Genomic DNA, 21,984 nt, shown 5'->3' with positions numbered 1-21,984 from the left:
ATTTTCAATGGAACATATAAAATGTTAGTGTTATTTACTTGAGTCATATTGCCATCATATTGCAGTCTACACTTAACTCTTATGTTTGACTGCCATCTACTGGTCACACCATGTACCAAATAAAATTGCTTCGAGGTCGGTAAGCAAAACCAGAATTATTCCGTACATTAGGCGCACCGGGTTATAAGGCGCACTGTCGAGTTTTGAGAAATAAAAAAGATTTAAAGTGCACCTTATAGTTCGGAAAATACAGTATATTACAGTATATATCATCCATACATTATATTACAAACCCCGTTTCCACATGAGTTGGGAAATTGTGTTAGATGTAAATATAAACGGAATATAATGATTTGCAAATCCTTTTCAACCCATATTCAATTGAATGCACTACAAAGACAAGATATTTGATGTTCAAAATCATAAACTTTTTTTTTTTTTTTTGCAATTTATTAACTTGGAATCTCATGGCTGCAACACGTGCCAAAGTAGTTGGGAAAGGGCATGTTCACCACTGTTACATCACCTTTTCTTTCAACAACACTCAAACGATTGGGAACTGAGGAAACTAATTTTTGAAGCTTTGAAAGTGGAATTCTTTCCCATTCTTGTTTTATGTAGAGCTTCAGTCGTTCAGTCCGCGGTCTCCGCTGTCGTATTATACGCTTCATAATGCGCCACACATTTTCGATGGGAGACAGGTCTGGACTGCAGACGGGCCAGGAAAGTACCCGCACTCTTTTTTTACGAAGCCACGCTGTTGTAACACGTGCTGAATGTGGCTTGGCATTGTCTTGCTGAAATAAGCAGGGACGCCCATGAAAAAGACGGCGCTTAGATGGCAGCATATGTTGTTCCAAAACCTGTATGTACCTTTCAGCATTAATGGTGCCTTCACAGATGTGTAAGTTACCCATGCCTTGGGCACTAATGCACCCCCATACCATCACAGATGCTGGCTTTTCAACTTTGCGTCAATAACAGTCTGGATGGTTCGCTTCCCCTTTGGTCCGGATGACACGATGTCGAATATTTCCAAAAACAATTTGAAATGTGGACTCGTCAGACCACAGAACACTTTCCCACTTTGTATCAGTCCAGCTTAGATGATCTCGGGCCCAGAGAAGCCGGCGGCGGTTCTGGATGTTGTTGATAAATGGCTTTCGCTTTGCATAGTAGAGCTTTAACTTGCACTTACAGATGTAGCGATGAACTGTATTTAGTGACAGTGGTTTTCTGAAGTGTTCCTGGACCCATGTGGTGATATCCTTTAGAGATTGATGTCGGTTTTTGATACAGTGCCGTCTGAGGGATCGAAGGTCACGGTCATTCAATGTTGGTTTCCGGCCATGCCGCTTACATGGAGTGATTTCTCCAGATTCTCTGAACCTTTTGAAGATATTATGGACCGTAGATGTTGAAATCCCTAAATTTCTTGCAATTGCACTTTGAGAAACGTTGTTCTTAAACTGTTTGACTATTTGCTCACGCAGTTGTGGACAAAGGGGTGTACCTCGCCCCATCCTTTCTTGTGAAAGACTGAGCATTTTTTGGGAAGCTGTTTTTATACCCAATCATGGCACCCACCTGTTCCCAATTAGCCTGCACACCCGTGGGATGTTCCAAATAAGTGTTTGATGAGCATTCCTCAACTTTATCAGTATTTATTGCCACCTTTCCCAACTTCTTTGTCACGTGTTGCTGGCATCAAATTCTAAAGTTAATGATTATTTGCAAAAAAAAAAAAAAGTTTATCAGTTTGAACATCAAATATGTTGTCTTTGTAGCATATTCAACTGGATACGGGTTGAAAATGATTTGCAAATCATTGTATTCCGTTTATATTTACATCTAACACAATTTCCCAACTCATATGGAAATGGAGTTTGTACTTTAAATGATTTTCACATAAAAAACCCCACATTTTTAAGGTGTGGTGATTTATTTCATTTTGTATTAGAAGTAGTGACTTTCTTGCTCAACTTCTTTTGTTTTCACTTTATCGAACTGTGCATGTAAGTGACGTCGAGGCCACACTGGGGCCACTTTGGGGACTGTGCGTGTTTATACTGGAGTCTGATAAAGATCACATTTTGTTTGTAATCTAAACAATCAGCTGGAAAAAAATTGGTTTTCTAAAAAATCCAATTTGGTCCACTTTGGCCTGCAGTGTAAACGTAGTCTCTGACAGCTATTTCAGAATTATTTCATGGCCAAGAGGGGTCATGTTGACGCTCTTGGTTTATATGAGGATGTCGTGAATGATTGGACATTCAGGTAACATTTCTGACATACTTGCTGATAAATCGACATTTATTCAAGATTGTTGACCGGACAGAACAGCCCAATAGATGCGAGTGGCGGATCACTGTCATGTCGCTACACTTGTCAAAAGGAGAATATATATTCTAACCCACTTCTAGCCAGGAAATCCTTCATCTGCCATGTTTACGACTAAATCCGGAAAAAAAAAAAGCGATATGTCGAGAAAAAAAAGGCTGTCAATCACCCGAACAAAAGGTCAGTAGCTCCCAGGCTACACAGCTCGGCCCACATGCAGTATTCATCAAGACCACAGCTCACTTCTACTTGCCTTCAGCGAGACTCCCGCCTGCAGCTAACACTGCTGGTGGGAGGAGAACACTTTATTTGACTGGAAGCGCCATGCGAGGTCAAATTGCATCTTGGAAAGCTGCCAAGCCTTCCCTGACTTAAGCACGGACCTGTGAGACCGACACTGTTCTTCGTAAGCCACAAGTCTACATACAGGTGTGGGATTGCATCCTGATAAACCATGCTGGGTTCATGTTCATTCTGGAAACGCTGAATTTGATGCAGCGCCATCCAAAAGCTGCAAACACAGACGAGATCTAAAACCAATTTAATTTTGTGCGTTTTCTAATCGCATGTGTTCTGTAGGAATTGCAGGATGGCCGACGGCAAACGTCCAAAATATATGCAATAAAGTAGACTGACCATACGTCCTCTTTTCCCCGGACATGCTGTCCGGGTGGAGTTTCTTAAATGCCTCAAATGTGCGGCATTTTGAGTTAGGGTTGCGTGTATTTTCAATATACGTTCAGGGCTAAGAAGGGGTTAAAAACACAACAAATTGTGCGCGCAGCAGCATTCATGAGGGAGGGGCAGAGACAGAGAGAGCGAGAGAGTTATGATACACACGCACGCGTCGCCAGGCTCTGCTTTTTATCCATAGATTTATCAGATTTAATTTTTTTATTATCTATAGCAGGGGTGTCAAAAGTGTGCCCCGGAGGCCATTTGCGGCCCACAGTTAATGTTTTAAAGGCCCACGGCACATTCTAAAAATACTATTAAAATAAACAAAAACATAACACAAGTGAAATAAAAAAGCTTAAAGGTGAAATGTAATTTAGAAAAAGTTGCAATGTTGACTAATAAAACAAAGCTGTTTTTTTTTTCTTTCAAACTGTCATTGCTCAAAACATAATATTGAATCAAAATGTTATTATGAATTACTGACCTATCCAAGGTTCCGATTACTTCACATCAAATATCCCCCTTTGAAAAATATTTTCGGTGGAAGATTTTGCATATTTTGTGTCTTTGCCATTAAAAAGATAGTTTTGTTATACAAAAAAGGGCGGAAAACAAACAAACATAAAAAAAACTAAAACATTTTGAAATGAGGGATAGATCTGAAGTTGATGTAGACTCCAGGGATTTAAGCGTTAAATATAAAATGTATGTATGCCCTGGCACACCATTATCATCATTTCATGACTCAAGCAAAACACTTTTTACACTTTTATACTGAAATAAATACACCTACAACTTATTAAATACAAACATAGAAAAAAACTACCAGCAGCGGTAAAGATTAGATCCATGAAGGAAAGAAGAAAGTGAATGAATGTTTATAACTGAATACATTTACATATGTATACAAATTTGTTTTCTTTTTTTTCTTTTTTTTTATGAATTAAGTAACGTTTATGACAACCTTTTTCCAAAACACAATATAGAATGTGAGATATAACAGAATAATGCATAAGTTTATCATTTTTTTAAAAAACGCTTACAAAAAAGTGGGACCCCAAAAATTTACTGTGGGACCCCATTTTTATGACTTGATGGGGTCCCTGGGACCCCATTTTGAAAATTCCTAGCGCCAGCACTGCTGTCAACAGAGGAGGAAAAAATGCTTTATTTAAATAAATATATTATTTATAAAGCAAGTTTGAGTATCATTGGCAAATTTTCACCGAGTCCTGGCCGTGGCGTGCTGCCCGCCTTGGCACGCATATATGTGTCCTCTTTTTGGGATTTCACAATATGGTCAGCCTAAATAAGGGGAAAACACAACAGAAGTAATCACGTCATCATGTCAAAATTTGCATTTCACAATATCGGATATTTCCCGATAAAATGGGTAAAAATAAATTAAAAACAAATTGATCGATTAAAAAACATAAACAAAAAAATACCCCATGAGTCACACTGGATTTTATCCTATGTCTATGGTCCATGTCTATGGTCTTTCACAGTTGTGACACCCAGCTCCTCTAGTTATCTACTTAAACATGCAATAAGGCTGCCTTGTGGCAAACTGGGGAATATTGGATAAATGAAAATGAAAAAAAAAATTGGGCTCCTTCACAGTAGCTCAAAAAAGTTTTCCCTAATTGTTGAAAGTATTAGGAAGTTTAATTGTTTTGTGTAGACCCAAATCTGGGGGGAAAAAAAACGGGCCCGGATGCCGCCGGGAAAAAAGGACAAAAAACAGGAAGTTTGACAAGTATGGGCCAAAGCGGACATGATAAATACATATTTAAGTGATTACCTAAATCTATCATTCAATAATTATAATTTGAATTAAATACACAAAGTGTGCCATTAATTTATTTGATGTAAAATTACATAATGTAAAACCAGTGAAGTTGGCACGTTGTGTAAATCGTAAATAAAAACAGAATACAATGATTTGCAAATCCTTTTCAACCTATATTCAATTGAATAGACTGCAAAGACAAGATATTTAATGTTTGAACTGAGAAACGTATTTATTTTTTCAAATAATCATTAACTTAGAATGTAATGGCAACAACACATTGCAAAAGAGTTGGCACAGGGGCATTTTTACCACTGTGTTACATGGCCTTTCCTTTTAACAACACTCAGTTAACGCTTGGGACGTGAGGAGACCAATTTTTGAAGCTCTTCAGGTGGAATTCTTTCCCATTCTTGCTTGATGTACAGCTTAAGTTGTTCAACAGTCCGGGGGTCTCCGTTGTGGTATTTTAGGCTTCATAATGTGCCACACATTTTCAATGGGAGACAGATCTGGACTACAGGCAGGCCAGTCTAGTACCCGCACTCTTTTACTACGAAGCCACGCTGTTGTAACGTGTGCAGAATGCGGCTTGGCATTGTCTTGCTGAAATAAGCAGGGGCGTCCATGAAAAAGACGTTGCTTGGATGGCAACATATGTTGCTCCAAAACCTGTATGTACCTTTCAGCATTAATGGTGCCTTCACAGATGTGTAAGTTACCCATGTCTTGGGCACTAATACACCCCCATACCATCACAGATGCTGGATTTTGAACTTTGCGCCTATAACAATCCGGATGGTTCTTTTCCTCTTTGGTCTGGAGGACACGGCGTCCACAATTTCCAAAAACAATTTGAAATGTGGACTCGTCAGACCACAGAACACTTTTCCTCTTTGCATCAGTCGATCTTAGATGAGCTCAGGCCCAGCGAAACCGGCGGCGTTTCTGGGTGTTGTTGGCTTTGCACAGATGTAGCGATGAACTGTAGTTACTGAAAGTGGTTTTCTGGAGTGTTCCTGAGCCTATGTGGTGATGTCCTTTACACACTGATATCGGTTTTTGATGCAGTACCGCCTGAGGGATCAAAGGTCACGACCTTGCCACTTACGTGCAGTGATTTTTCCAGATTCGCTGAACCTTTGGATGATGTTACGGACCGTAGATGGTGAAATCCCTAGATTCCTTGCAATATCTCATTGAGAAATGTTGTTCTTAAACTGTTGGATAATTTGCTCACGCATTTGTTCACAAAGTGGTGACGCTCGCCCCATCCTTGTTTGTGAATGACTGAGCATTTCACGGAAGCTGCTTTCATACCCAATCATGGCACCCACCTGTTCCTAATTAGCCTCTTCACCTGTGGGATGTTCCAAATAAGTGCTTGATGAGCATTCCTCAACTTTCTCAGTCTTTTTTGCCACTTGTGCCAGCTTTTGCAGGCATCAAATTCCAAATGAGCTAATATTTGCAAAAAATAACAAAGTTTATCAGTTCGAACGTTAAGCATCTTGTCTTTGCAGTCTATTCAATTGAATATAGGCTAAAAAAGGATTTGCAAATCATCGTATTCTGTTTTTATTAACGATTAACACAATGTGCCAACTTCACTGGTTTTAGATTTTGTATTAGTTAGGATCGTGTGGATTCTCAGAGTTCGGCCAACTCGGCGCCACTACCCTCTGCTACAAAGGTGAGTCCCAGACATGAAGGGTATTAATCATTTGTGATTGAATCGCCGTGGGAATTAAAGCATGTTTGTCTCTCCGCCATGTAAGGCAACACTACTACAGTAAGTTCATCATGATGTGCAAATAAAGTACTTTTACTGTTTCACGTCAACTAAAAGGAAGCCAAGGTGAGGTTTGAAATTTGGACTTGATGAATCCACCAGCAGCTGTGAATATTTGAAAATTCCCCTGGCAGATGTTTGCGTGTGTGCCTTTGATTAACGTCATTAATATACATGCCTGGCTCTAATACGCAGGCGGTGGCATATGGTGAAAAGCAGGAAGAGGAAATGAGTGATTTGCTGTTTGCTGCGGAAAACAAACACGCCAACAGGTCTTAGCAGATGGCGCTGTGTGCGGCGCTGGTGGGAGGCAAAATAAATCGCCTTCAGCCTACTGCTGCTTTCTTGTGTGTTGATCTCTTCGTCCCAAGTTGATCTCACCTCAAAGCGCTGAAAGTGTTTTTTTTTTCACAAGTTTAAACGCCTGAGGCTTCTCAGAAAGAAAGCAGCTTCAAAGAAAAACATTTGTCTTCTTTGCCAAAAGCTTTTATTTTCACTGCTTCCTGTTTCCATTTAAAGCAGACTTCATACTTTGTTCTCATTTAAAGTTACTTTTGTAATAGATGATTCTTATAGATGGTCAAACGCAGTCCTTCTCAATTAGGGGAAAATATTTGAGGGCACACCCCTGTTCCACCGTGCCTCACAATACAAAGGTCCTGGGTTCTGGATCTTTCTGTGTGGAGTTTGCATGTTCTCCCCGTGACTGCGTGGGTTCCCTCCGGGTACTCTGGCTTCCTCCCACCTCCAAAGAAATGCACCCGGGGATAGGTTGATTGGCAACACTAAATTGGCCCTAGTGTCATACTTGCCAACCCTTCCGGATTTTCTGGGAGACTCCCAAAATTCAGCGCCTTTCCCGAAAACCTCCCGGGACAAATTTTCTCCCGAAAATCTCCCGAAATTCAGGCGGAGCTGGAGGCCACGCCCCCTCCAGCTCCATGCGGACCTGAGTCCGCTTTCCCACAATATAAACAGCGTGCCTGCCCAATGACGTTATAACTGTAGAATGATTGAGGGCAAGTTCTTGGTTTCTTATGTGAATTTATTGTTAGGCAGTTTCATTAACGTCCTCCCAGCGCGGTAACAACACACAACAGCAGTCACATTTTCGTCTACTGTAAAGCAGTTTTTCTGCCGTAAACAGCAATGTTGTGACACTCTTAAACAGGACAATACTGCCATCTACTGTACATGCATATGTGATAATAACATCTAGGGCTTTTAGAGAGTGCAGTGCACAACTGCGCACACAACAAGGAGACAAAGCAGAAGAACGAGGAAGATACAGCCGTGGCGACGCCGACGACGAGTAAGATGAAGAAATACGCTTGTAAGTTCCAAGCAGCAGCTGCAATTGGACCTGGATAGCCTCCGGGAAGAAGTAGTGAACTACCAAGTGCTTGGCAGTGAAGATCTTCCTCAGGAAGCAAAGATTGACCGGTTTTGGGCCATGCTAGGGAGAGATGGAAGATTCCTGACTCTAGTGCATTTGATGAAAGCACTTTTGTGCGTGCCACACAGCAATGCATCATCAGAGAGGGTGTTCAGCATGGTTAGAAAAATAGTGACAGAGAATAGAACAAGGATGGACAATTCAACCCTTAACTCAACAATGAGTAGATGAGTGTTATGTGTGTGTATATGTGAAAATAAATGAACACTGAAATTTAAGTATTTCTTTTATATATATATATATATATATATATATATATATATATATATATATATGAAATACTTGACTTGGTGAATTCTAGCTGTAAATATACAGAACTATCAAATTCCGGAGGGCCCGCCTCAGGAAAAGCCTTATCCCTGCAGCTATAGCCGCCCTTAACAGCAGGCCCGGCCGACCTGTCTGACAAGCCTGTAAATGTGTGTTAGTCATGTATGATGTCTTTTTGTTATTTTTTTTGTGTGATGTGTAATGTCTAGTGTTTAAATGTACGGCAGTGACAATGAATTTCCCCAAGGGGACCAATAAATCTAAATCTAAATCTAAATATACTCTTAACCACGCCCCCAACCACGCCCCACCCCCCACCTCCCGAAATCGGAGGTCTCAAGGTTGGCAAGTATGCCTAGTGTGTGAATGTGAGTGTGAATGTTGTCTGTCTATCTGTGTTGGCCCTGTGATGAGGTGGCGACTTGTGCAGGGTGTACCCCGCCTAGAGCACGAGTGCAGCTGGGATAGGCTCCAGCAACCCCCCGCCACCTCGAAAGGGACAAGCGGTAGAAAATGGATGGATGATGGTCAAAGGTGCTAATAATAGATGTAAATAAATAGATGTTTATGGTGGAGCAGTTTTTCTGGGTGGAGTTTGAACGTTCCTGTTCCGGCTGCGCGGCAGCCACCTGTTACTGTTCCACACAAATGCTCTGGGGTAAAGAGTAACAAGCCTCCCTCCGCCCACGCCTGGCTTCGGCTTTGGCTGCTTCTGCTTTTGCCGCCGGTCAACATCTTCTTCCTCCGGCCAGTGTCAACGTCTGAAATCTGCTCTCTGAGGGGGGTTCTACTACTGGCAGTTGTACAACTTGGGACAGCTCCATCTACCGAGGCTGCCGCCCATCAGCTAAGCCTTCCATGGGCTCCGCCTCCAGCTCCGCTTCAAGCTCAGTTTTCTGTGGGTCCACCGCAGACAACAGCTACAGCTCCGCCTTTTGTGGAATTCTCACAGACGCCACCTCCACCCGCTACGCCTCCCATGGGCCCGCCTGCAACTCCGCCTCCAGTGGTTCTGCTTCAGACAACACTGCCAGCTCCGCCTCCATGCCTGCTGAAGCAGCGCCCATCGTCCTACTTCTCGCCAGCTGCAGCGGCGTTCCACTGACGCTCCCCCGCTGGCTTCGGGGATACATGGCATGGCGACCCTTCGCCAAGTTCTTCCTCCACCCTCCCTTGATGTTAGACTTTTTTCTCTAGTAGACTAAAGCGTCTGGAATCCGATTGTGGAACGGAGCTACTGTCAGGACCTGTAAGGACTCTATTTTGTATTTTTGTAAGTTCAGTTTTAGTCCCTGTTCAGCCCTCTTAATCCTAGTTTTGACTTCCTGTTTTGTATGTTATTCTGTAGTACCTTTATCCGTGACTCTGAGTGCTGTTTCCCTCACCTGATCTTGATTGACGATCAGTAGATCACCTGTTTGCTAATCAAGAAGGCTTATATTCCAGCTTCACCTGCTTCTTGTTGCTGGATCGTTAGTTGCTTTGTTTCATGTTTTGTCATGCCATTGCTTTGTTTCGGCTTATCGCTTTCTCGATGGTTCCCCTGCTGCACTAGTCCTTGGTATTTGCTATTAAAGACTCTTCTTATGTACACATTGTCATCTGTCTCCGCATCTTGGGGTCATACGATATAGTAGATGCTAGTAACTAGATGGTAATAAATTCATGTTGATAAATAGACGTGGATAAAAAAAATTGTTAATAATTAGATGTTGCTGCCTCTATATTACAAAACCCAAAACCAGTGAAGTTGGCACGTTGTGTAAATCGTAAATAAAAACAAAATACAATGATTTGCAAATCCTTTTTTAACCTATATTCAATTGAATAGACTGCAAAGACAAGATACTTGGCGTTCAAACTGAGATACTGTGTTATTCTTTGCAAATATTAGCTCATTTGGAATTTGATGCCTGCAACATGTTTCAAGAAAACTGGTACAAGTGGCAAAAAAGACTGAGAAAGTTGAGGAATGCTCCTCACTTATTTGGAACATTCTACAGGTGAACAGGCTAATTGGGAACAGGTGGGTGCCATGATTGGGTATCAAAGCAGCTTCCATGAAATGCTCAGTCATTCACAAACAAGGATGGGGCGAGGGTTACCACTTTGTGAAGAAATGCGTTAGCAAATTATCCAACAGTTTAAGAATAACATTTCTCAATGAGCTATTGCAAAGAATTTAGGGATTTCACCATCTACGGTCCGTAATATCATCAAAAGGTTCAGAGAATCTGAAGAAATCACTGCACGTAACATTTAATGGCTGTGTCCTTCAATCCCTTAGGCGGTACTGCATCAAGAAGCGACATCAGTGTGTAAAAGATATCACCACATGGGCTCAGGAACACTTCAGAAAACCACTGTCAGTAACTACAGTCCGTCGCTACATCTGTAAATGCAAGTTAAAACTCTACTATGCAAAGCGAAAGCCATTCATCAACAACACCCAGAAATGCCGCCGGCTTCGCTGGGCCCGAGCTCATCCGAGATGGACTGATGCAAAGTGGAAAAGTGTTCTGTGGTCTGACGAGTCCACAATTCAAATTGTTTTTGGAAACTGTGGATGTCGTGTCCTCCGGACCAAAGAGGAAAAGAACCATCCTGACTGTTATAGGCGCAAAGTTCAAAAGCCAGCATCTGTGATGGTATGGGGGTGTATTAGTGCCCAAGGCATGGGTAACTTACACATCTGTGAAGGCACCATTAATGCTGAAAGGTACATACAGGTTTTGGAGCAACATATGTTGCCATCCAAGCAACGTCTTTATCATGGACGCCCCTGCTTATTTCAGCAAGACAATGCCAAGCCACATTATGCACGTGGTACAACAGCGTGGCTTCATAGTAAAAGAGTGTGGGTACTAGACTGGCCTGCCTGTAGTCCAGACCTGTCTCCCATTGAAAATGTGTGGCGCATTATGAAGCCTAAAATACCACAACGGAGACCCCCGGACTGTTGAACAACTTAAGTTGTACATCAAGAAAGGATGGGAAATAATTCCACCGGAAAAGCTTCGAAAATTGTTCTCCTCAGATCCAAAACGTTTACTGAGTGTTGTTAAAAGGAAAGGCCATGCAACACAGTAGTAAAAATGCCCCTGTGCCAACTTTTTTGCAATGTGTTGCTGCCATAAGATTATACTTTAATGATTATTTGCAAAAACAAAATACGTTTCTCAGTTTAAACATTAAATATCTTGTCTTTGCAGTCTATTCAATTGAATATAAGTTGAAAACAATTTGCAAATCATTATATTCTGTTTTTATTTACGAATTACACAACGTGCCAACTTCACCGGTTTTGGGTTTTTTAGGTCAGTGTTGCAAATTAAAATATGTTCTTCATTGCTTCACACTGGATTAATAAATGTTAAATACATATATAAATACATGTAAACGAGGGAGTCGTGTTTTATATACTACATTAACCAGAAGGCTTAGCGCCGTAGACAGGAACAGGAATTAAGTGTTAGCTATGCGGGAGGACAACAGCTGTAGTTGGTATAATAGGCCTTTCCCACCTCAGGAACTTTTGCAAGAACTTTCACATTTATCCGAGTAAGTACAGTACCCCCCTGTGTTTCCACCAAATACTACCTCGGTAGATTTAGTTCTGCAGGAACTATTTTAAGTTCCTTGTAGCGAGGTGGGACTTTTTGAAGCTCCTCAGGAACATTTGAGTGGCGGGCTGTGCTGTCAAACACTGATTGGTTGAACACAGGTGGGGCATTTCTAAAAGTTTGTATTCAAAGATGTAAAAAATATATTTTGTAGACCATGCACAAAGAAAAGCATGAATGATTTAAAGAATGATCTGAGAGAACATCGGGGCAATGTCTACAGTGAAAATTATGCAGATTATGCCTATGGATTTTTTTTTAATACTTTCATGATACTTTATGAAAAACATTGTCCATTGGTAAAACTTAGTGAGAAGCAAAATAAGAACAATCAAGCATAGATGACAAAGGGGACTGAAAATGCTTGTAACAAGAAGCATACATTATGTAGAATATTTATAGCACAAACATTTATAGAGGCAGAAAATAAGTATAAAGCTTATAAAACAAACTAACATCTTATGAGCATGTAGGAAATACCATTTCAGGCAATTATTAGATAGGAACAAAATGAACTTGAGCGCTACATGATGCATCCTAAATAAGATCATTATAATGGGTTTAAGAGGCATTACCTCTCATTATTTCTCGAATGGAAATGTTAAAAATGGACAATGTGACCAGAAGTTGAAAGCTTTAATAACTACTTTATTCATATTAGAAGAAATCTGGAAGGAAATATTACAAACTATCTTAGAATCTAATGCTATTTGGTAACAGCAGAAGAGAAAGTCAAACACAAATACTAATAGATGGAGTAGACATTGAAATGGTAAAGGAAAACACATTTCAAGGTATAATAATAGATGATGAAATTAACTGGAAATCTCATGTGAAAAATATATAACACAAGGTGGCAAGAAATATTTCAATATTGAACCAAGCTAAATATGTTCTAGACCAAAAATCACTCCATGTTATCTACTGCTCACTAGTTGTACCATATCTGAGTTATTGTCAGAGGTGGGTAGTAACATGCTACATTTACTCCGTTGCATCTACTTGAGTAACTTTTGGGATAAATTTTACTTCTAAGAGTAGTTTTAATGCAACATACTTTTACTTTTACTTGAGTATATTTATAGAGAAAAAACACTACTTTTACTCCGCTCCATTTATCTACATTCAGCTCGCTACTTGCTACTGATTTTTTGTCGATCTGTTAATGCACGCTTTGTTTGTTTTGGTTTGTCAGACAGACCTTCAAAGTAGGATCTATCGCATGCCTGCGTTTCACCAATCAAATGCAGTCACTGGTGACGTTTCACTCCGTTTCACCAATCAAACAGAGCCAGGCGGTCACATGATTAACTGCACATAAAGTTTCAGCGGCAAACAACAACAATGGCAGAGACAACAACGAACGCAAACACCCCTGGCCTCACATAAAATCGATGTTCACGCTTCAGACAACCAAAAAACAGTTTTGTAGTGCGTTGTCATATGTGATTCCCCAAACAAGTGGACATTTCAGCTCACATGAACTCAACGTCAAATTTGAGGAAGCACATCGCGGTAAGTAATGTTAGTAGATATTTTGGCTGTCACCGTAGGCTGATGTTAGCTTCCCTGCTATGAATCACTGTCAAATGTACATCGTGTGGGGACATTTATTAACGCACTGCAGCCTCATAGACACACACACACACACACACACACACACACACACACACACACACACACACACACACACACACACACACATACACACACACACACACACACACACACGCATGTATACAAACACCAATCAGAAGTGCACAGTGTGTTCCCAGGTGCAGCCCACACCTATCAGAGTTTATGGTTTGCGTAAAGGCGAACTTGTTATTTTCCTTTGTAATCTCTGCCTACTGAGCCTATGGTGCTGTTAAATTGTTGTGGCTCAATTTGCCTTATTTTTTTTATTTTAATGTATTATTATTTAATATATTATTGTTTTAGTTGCTTAAGAGATATTCCTGGCTCTGAATTTGTTCATTGCTATTTTTATGTTTTTGTGCATTATCTGTTGCCGTCATTAAACGAACAGGTTACTCAGTACTTGAGTAGTTTTTTTTACAACATACTTTTTACTTTTACTCAAGTAAATATTTGGGTGACTACTCCTTACTTTTACTTGAGAAATACAACTCTAAAGTAACAGTACTCTTGAGTACAATTTCTGGCTACTCTACCCATCTCTGGTTATTGTGCACAAATAAGGGGACATAACTACAAAGTACAAAAAAGATCAGTTTACAATATAACAATGTTGGATATAGAGAACATACAAACCTTTTATTTATTAAATCCAAAATATTGAAATTCAACGACTGTGCATTTGCAAACAGCTCAATTTATGTTCAAAGCAGACTATAACCTGCTACCCAAGAATGTACAACAAAAGAGGAGATTTATAATATAACCTTGGATTAAAATCTAATTTAAAACATTTGAATGCACGTACAACATTTAAAACCTTGAGCACAGGGGTGTCAAACATTTTAGCTAAGGGGTCGCATGGAGAAGAAATCTATTCCCACGTTGGCCGGACTGGTAAAATCATGGCATAATAATTTAAAAATAAAGACGACTTCATTCAGATTGTTTTCTCTGTTTTACTTTGGCCAAAAATAAAACAAGCCCATTCTGAAAATGTACACATTACAAATAATCCTCTTGGCAAATTACAAACGTACTTCAAGTTAGTTGAAAATTCTGAGGACAACATTGGGGCAGTTTCAAAAACACCATGAAGAACAACACAATGAACTTTGTCTCAGTGTATTTACAAAGCATTTAAACTTTAAGCACTTCCTGTTTAGCATTCTCATGTTGGCAGTTCACCATTAAAACGCGTTTGGAAATGCAATCAAGTGTTTCCTCAAACTGCCAGATTGGTGACATCCGCAACTGCCACAGCACATTCATTTATCATCAATCAAATATCATAATTATAATATTTAAAAAAAAACATTATTAAAATGACACCAAAGCTGAAATCAAGGCAACATAACTATAAACTTAACCAATGTAAACATGGTAGATTTAAGCATTAAATAAAATAGAACAAACAAATGTAGAAACACACATTTTTACAAAGGAGTTCAGGGTGCGCATCGTACCGTCAATCAATTGCGAGTGCTGCACTGTACTCCAACTACAAAGATGATGTTCATGTTGACTTAAGTCTTTGCATCTTGCCGTTTCGTTATTTTGTCCGTTGAGATCATTATTTACAATAAAAGAAGGCATTGTGCGTCAATATTGCATCAGTCTGCGGCCAGCGACAACCAGCTGATTAATTGCACCTGTGCTGATTGGAGTAGCGGCAGCCAATCCGGAGGGCGCTTAAAGTCAGCTGACGCGTCATCTTTAAACAGTGTCATGCGTGACGTGAGTTACACTTGAATTGCTATTGCAACATCCAGTGGACACATTTAGAAAAGCAGTTTCTTTGATAAAAAAATTGCAGCTCATTTTTATAATTTGCAAACTCGTCTTGCGGGCCGCCAGCCGGGTTAAACCTGTTTGCGGGCCTGATACGACCTGCGGGGCGGACGTTTCACACCCCTGCATATTAGTATGTGAAATTAAATTATGGAATGGGTTATGCGAATAAGTCAAACAATGCACTAATATGATGCAGGTTAAAAAACTGTTCAAATGAAAAGCACAAGGAAGAAGAATACTGATATACTTGAACTCATTAATGAATGACACATAATAGCACATATTCAATAAATTATGTGAACTATATGCTAATTTGACTATGGAGCCATGTGAACTGTGTTGATATGTATTTATTCATTTATTTGTTGTTGTGTCAAAGATTGAAAAAGGAAGTTAATAATTGTGTGAGGAATTAATTCTTGACGGAAAAGGGGTAGGATTAAATAACATCTTACTCCATTTCAGACATGTTACAATGAGAAATTGTAAACATGTGACTGCATACATGTTATTTCTCTTTTCAATATTATTTTTGTGTCATGATCTGTGGTTTGGATCATGTTTTATGTTATTTTCTGTTTAAAGACTCCATAGTTCCTGGTTGCACTTCCTTGTTTGTTTGTTACCTTGACAACCATTAGTGTCACCTGTTTTACGTTTTGGACTCATGCACCTGTTGCTAATTATGTTCACCTGTCTCTGATTAGTGTTCGGCCGCTCACCTGCTACCCGAGCACTAATCAGAGGCATTATTTAAGTTTGCCTTTGACAGTCAGTCGGCCTGGCGTCATTGTTTGCTACATGCAACCTGTCTACGTGAGTTTTGCCTTGTATCTAGTTTATGCTAAGTGTTTGATTCATGCCATGCTATGTAAGTCTTGTTTGTTTCATGCCACAGTTACCTGAGTATTGTTTGTCCCTAGTCCAGGCTAAGAAGTAGCATTAGCTCCAAGTGCGATCAACACGCTGTGCCTTCGCCTTGTGTTCCATTTTGTTGGTACTACTTTGGTAGTTTGAGAAATAAATCATGTTTTTACCTACACGCCATGTCCGGAGTGGTTCGTCTGCATTCCTGGGAGAACGACCCCGCAGCAAGCTGCGACCCCCCCATCGTGACATTTTGTTGTTGTTTTTTTCTTATTTTTCTTCGTCTTTTTTTTTTTTTAATCGAACATGTCCGAAATAAATACTTACAATTAGAGAAGTCTGATAATATCGGCCTGCCGATATTATCGACCGATAATTGTGTTAAAATGTAATATCGGAAATTATCGGTATCGTTTTTTTAATTATTATTATTTATTTTATTTTATTTTTTTATTAAATCAACATAAAAAACACAAGATGCACTTACAAATAGTGCACCAACCCAAAAAACCTCCCTACCCCATTCACACTCATTCACCCAAAAGGGTTGTTTCTTTCTGTTATTAATATTCTGGTTCCTACATTATATATCAATATATATCAATACAGTCTGCAAGGGATACAGTCCGTAAGCACACATGATTGTGCGTGATGCTGGTCCACTAATAGTACTAACCTTTAACAGTTAATTTTACTCATTTTCATTAATTACTAGTTTCTATGTAACTGTTTTTATATTGTTTTACTTTCTTTTTTATTCAAGAAAATGTTTTTAATTTATTTATCTTATTTTATTAATTTTAAAAAAAAGTACCTTATCTTAACCATACCTGGTTGTCCAAATTAGGCATAATAATGTGTTAATCCCACGACTGTATATATCGGTTGATATCGGTATCGGTAATTAAAGAGTTGGACAATATCGGAATATCGGATATCGGCAGAAAGCCATTATCGGACATCCCTACTTACAATACAATACATTTGTTGGAATCCTGGAGGGACTGAATGTTATTGTACAGCATTTACCTTATAGACCCGACTACACGCTGTGTCATGTATTTGATGATTCCTTTGTTTACCGTATTTTCCGCACCATTAGCCGCACCTAAAAACCACAAATTTACTCAAAAGCTGACAGTGCGGCTTTTAACCCGGTGCGCTTTATATATGGATAAATATTAAGATTCATTTTCATAAAGTTTCGTTCTCGCAACTTCGGTAAACAGCCGCCATCTTTTTTCCCGGTAGAGCAGGAAGTGCTTCTTCTTCTACGCAAGCAACCGCCAAGGTAAGCACCCGCCCCCATAGAACAGGAAGCGCTTCTTCTTGTACTGTAAGCAACCACCCGCCCCCGGAAGAAGAAGAAGCGCGCGGTGCATGCTGGGATATGTGACGTTTCATTTCCATTTGTGTGTTTATGTAAAGACCCCAAAATGGCTCCTATTAAGTGTGTTGTCTGTCTAATTATAAATAATGCAGACGAGGCGTGTTAACTGAGTTCTCAACGTTTACTCACAGCGTGCTAACTGCCAGCATACAACGCTTCTCAGGGCTACCGCGCATGCTCGTCACTATCGTTGCATGCTGGGTAGTGTAGTTGTTATATTTGCTAGCTCATAACATCACAGTAAGAGACACGCTTACGCGCTTAATTCAATACTCGCCGTCATTCCGGGTGGATTGACAAAAGACCTCCAGCCGCTAGATATTGGTGTCAACAGGGCATTCGAAGCTAGACTGCTAACTGCGTGGGAACAGTGGATGACGAAGAAGCGCGCGGTGCATGCTGGGATATGTGACGTTTCATTTCCATTTGTGTGTTTATGTAAAGACCCCAAAATGGCTCCTATTAAGTGTGTTGTCTGTCTAATTATAAATAATGCAGACGAGGCGTGTTAACTGAGTTCTCAACGTTTACTCACAGCGTGCTCATAACCACATTCTAACTCCCAGCATACAACGCTTCTCAGGGCTACCGCGCATGCTCGTAACTATCGTTGCATGCTGGGTAGTGTAGTTGTTATATTTGCTAGCTCATAACATCACAGTAAGAGACACGCTTACGCGCTTAATTCAATACTCGCCGTCATTCCGGGTGGATTGACAAAAGACCTCCAGCCGCTAGATATTGGTGTCAACAGGGCATTCGAAGCTAGACCGCTAACTGCGTGGGAACAATGGATGACAGAAGGCGAACACACCTTCACTAAGACAGGGAGGCAGCGCCAGACGACGCCAACATCTGCCAGTGGATCGTAAATGCCTGGGCAGATATTTCGGTCACAACTGTGGTCCGAGCTTTCCGGAAGGCAGGATTCACAGAACTGCTGGATAACAGTGACACTGACTCCGATTACTTCGACGAGACGGAGCCGGCCATTTTGGATCTCACATTTGCCCAACTTTTCACTTCGGACACCGAAGACGAAGGATTTACGAATGAAGAATAACTTCAGAAAGTGAGCGTTATGTTTATTTTGTGTGTTGTGACATTAACGTTCGAGCAACATTATGTTGCTATTGCTCTGCACTATTTTGAATTTTACTATGTTTGTGATTGCACATTTGCGTACATTTTGGGAGTGAACAGAGTTGTTAGAACGCTGGTTTTTAATATATTATTAAAGTTTGACTGACCTATCTGACTGTTTTTTTGACATTCCCTTTAGCGCAGCGTAGGCGCGGCTTATAGTCCGGGGCGGCTTATTGGTGGACAAAGTTATGAAATATGCCATTCATTGAAGGTGCGGCTAATAATCCGGTGCGCCTTATAGTGCGGAAAATACGGTAATTCATGAATAACATCCACTTCTTCTCAGCACTGTTCTTCACACTTTCACTTTATGACCTCCCATGCTTGGAAAAAACAAAGTTGTGTCCATCTCATGTTTTGGTCAGATCATTATTTTGTTGACCCGTGAATAAGGTAGATGTTCCGATGTACAGTTGTAAACTTCCTCTTTAAAAAGTAAAGCTGAGATTCCCTAAAGAGCAGATTTTAGCTGTGGAACAACAGTAAGACACAGCGTGTTGTTTGAATGGGATCACACTAAAACCAGTCATGCACTAAAGCAGTAACTGCACTAAACAGTACATGTTGAGGTTCATTAACACTCTTTTTCTGCCTCACTCACATTCCGTGTCTCCTGCACAAGTCACTTTCCATACATTCCACTGCTGAAAAAGGTCAGCCAGACGCAGAATGTACAAAAGCAAAAGCTATGTTGGCGATTTTTAAGAGTGTTTATTGTCATTACTTCCACTTCCGCAGAACCCGAGGCCTCGTCCTTTAATGTCGTGTCTTGGTTGCCAACCTGCCGACAGTAAATACCTCAGCCCAAGCCAACACTAGAAAGCATTGGCTGCAAGAATTGATGTGATGAATAATTAAACGATTGGAGAAGCTGAATAGAAGTCCGCCTTGCACACATTGAAACCAAATAACGGAAGCTGAGGAGTCAATTTAAATGCAAACACAACAGGCACTGTATCACGTTTAATTGCATCGACAAACAAGGCCGGTAGAACAATCACAGGCTGCAAATTCAATCTGTGCAAAAGCACCAACATTTATTCAGTCATACTTCGGTTTTTGTACGCCCCATTTTTTCTATGCTTTGGTCTTTGCCGAAAAACTTTTAGACAAACATTGCGCAAAACCATCTTAATTGAGTGTCAAACAAAAACTTCACACATTGGTAACTCAGGCCATGTCTACACTTAGTCGTTTAACCCCTTAAACAAATAATTATTTAGCCTAAGCCCCGTTTCAGCCACACCAAACCGGCGTTTAAGGTCCCCTTCCTCGGACAAATTTTTACACGGGTAAGTCAGCCGTGTAATTTTTGAATCTCCGGCTCTTAGCTTTGTATGGACACATTGATCGTTTACAAAGTGAGTTTGGAGAGGAAATGACGGCAGAAAGACCGCACCCCACACAGGAAGTGACGTCAGAAAGAACATGCCACAGCCAACTTCATAATAAAGCGGTTTCGTAGCTCGGAAATATGAAGGCGAGTCATCCAGACATGCCGTGTTTCTCCCCCCTCCGTCTGTACAGACGCTTGTGGAAATCACACATGAATACCTTAAGAGAAAGCGATTGCAGCTATTTGGGATACAACACTTCTCAGACGGCAAGATAACTTTCCAATGTCTGGCCGGGTCAGCTGTGATTCTACTTAGCGAAAAACTTTGTCCATTTGTCGAAGGAGAGACAACGAGAATGTGGGCTACTGTGGATGTGATAAAAAAAAGATAGCGTGTGCTTTGTACTACCTGGCCGTCGAGGAAAACGCCGAATGCATTTGGACTGGCAAAGCAGACTGTTTCAGTTATTGAACGCCATGTATGTCACAGACTCAACGTCTAGGTCCAGAGTATATAAAGTCACCAAAAACGAATGGACAATGAAGTTGAAGGCAAAAGAGTGAGGAGTGTCCTGACCAGATATCTAGATCCCTAGTTTGATTGATGTAAAACGTTCTTCATCACATTGTTTACGTGTCTAATAAAGATTTGATTAATTTATGATGGCTCAGGTGTGATTCAATACAATGGGGCCCCACAGCCCACTGGATTCCAGTTAATTGAAAATACCACAACACTGGAAATTGTTCAAAATAAGTTAAATTTAAGAACTTGCACTCAAAGCAACACTGGAGATGACTAAGACGTGTGCATTTTCCGCGTATGTGTATTAGGTCGCGTTGCGCCGGCGGACGGGTGTCTTAAACAGTGGCATTGTTGTGTGGACACGGATAAGGTTAGGTGGGATTTACCCTGGATAACCGGCTTAGTCTAAACGGGGCCTCAGTCTGTACTTTTTCTTATTGAGTGTGACTGCAAAATTATCCACCACAGGGGTCCAAAGAAAGTTGTGAGTGTTAGCACTTTGATAAAGAAGGTGAAAACACTATTGATTTAAAAAAACCCAAAAAAAACCAACTGTGTCTTCAGCAACAAGAGTCTCCAATAAAGGTAAAAGTCATGTCGAATGGTCGTTTATCCATTTCATTGATCATTAAGATGTATTTCACATTGTTTGATGCATGCAACTATTACCTCCGCCAGGAGTGAGTGGAAAAACAAGTTTTCCAGACATGTTGAGGCACTTGTGAAGTAGGGCCGCAACTTTTAGGGGCAATTTTTTTTTTTTTAACAGAAGTGTCTCTAAAAGGATTGGGGCCTTTCTACTTTGGAAAAATGCCATGGACTCAGGGGATCCTAAAGTACACAAAAAACGACCATATTCCCCTAAAGGTCCCAGAGAACAAAAAATAGTCCCAAAGTACTACAAAACTGACTACCCCTAAAAGTCCTGGTGCTCCAAAAGGTCTGAAATGTACCTAAAGAGTCCAGGGGCTGGGCCAGCGCCTTTTAGGTGCATTTTGGACCCCATCTATAACTGACACCATTTGGATTATTTTGGGACTTTTCCAGACTCCTCCAGAGCCTAAATGGGTTCATTTTGGACATCATAGAAAACCGGATTAGGATAAGGGTTGGAAGTTATGTATTCACCGGGGTTGTCTGTCTGTTTGTTTGTTAGTTCAAGTATTCAAGAAATGTCAGATATGGGATAACAAAGCAGTCATCACAATTTGAGGGTGAACCGGATCACCCTCTGGATTCAGGACTTTTCTATTGGAAATTAGAACCAAAATGTCAGATTTTCGTCTGACATTTTGGCGAACATTTTTGTCGAAAATGTAATAATTTGAACCGTTGA

Source organism: Nerophis lumbriciformis, linkage group LG09 (assembly GCF_033978685.3).
Source record: "Nerophis lumbriciformis linkage group LG09, RoL_Nlum_v2.1, whole genome shotgun sequence".
Classification (NCBI taxonomy): Eukaryota; Metazoa; Chordata; class Actinopteri; order Syngnathiformes; family Syngnathidae; genus Nerophis; species Nerophis lumbriciformis.
The sequence above is the reverse complement of the archived record's forward strand: the minus strand, read 5'-3'. Positions refer to the sequence as shown.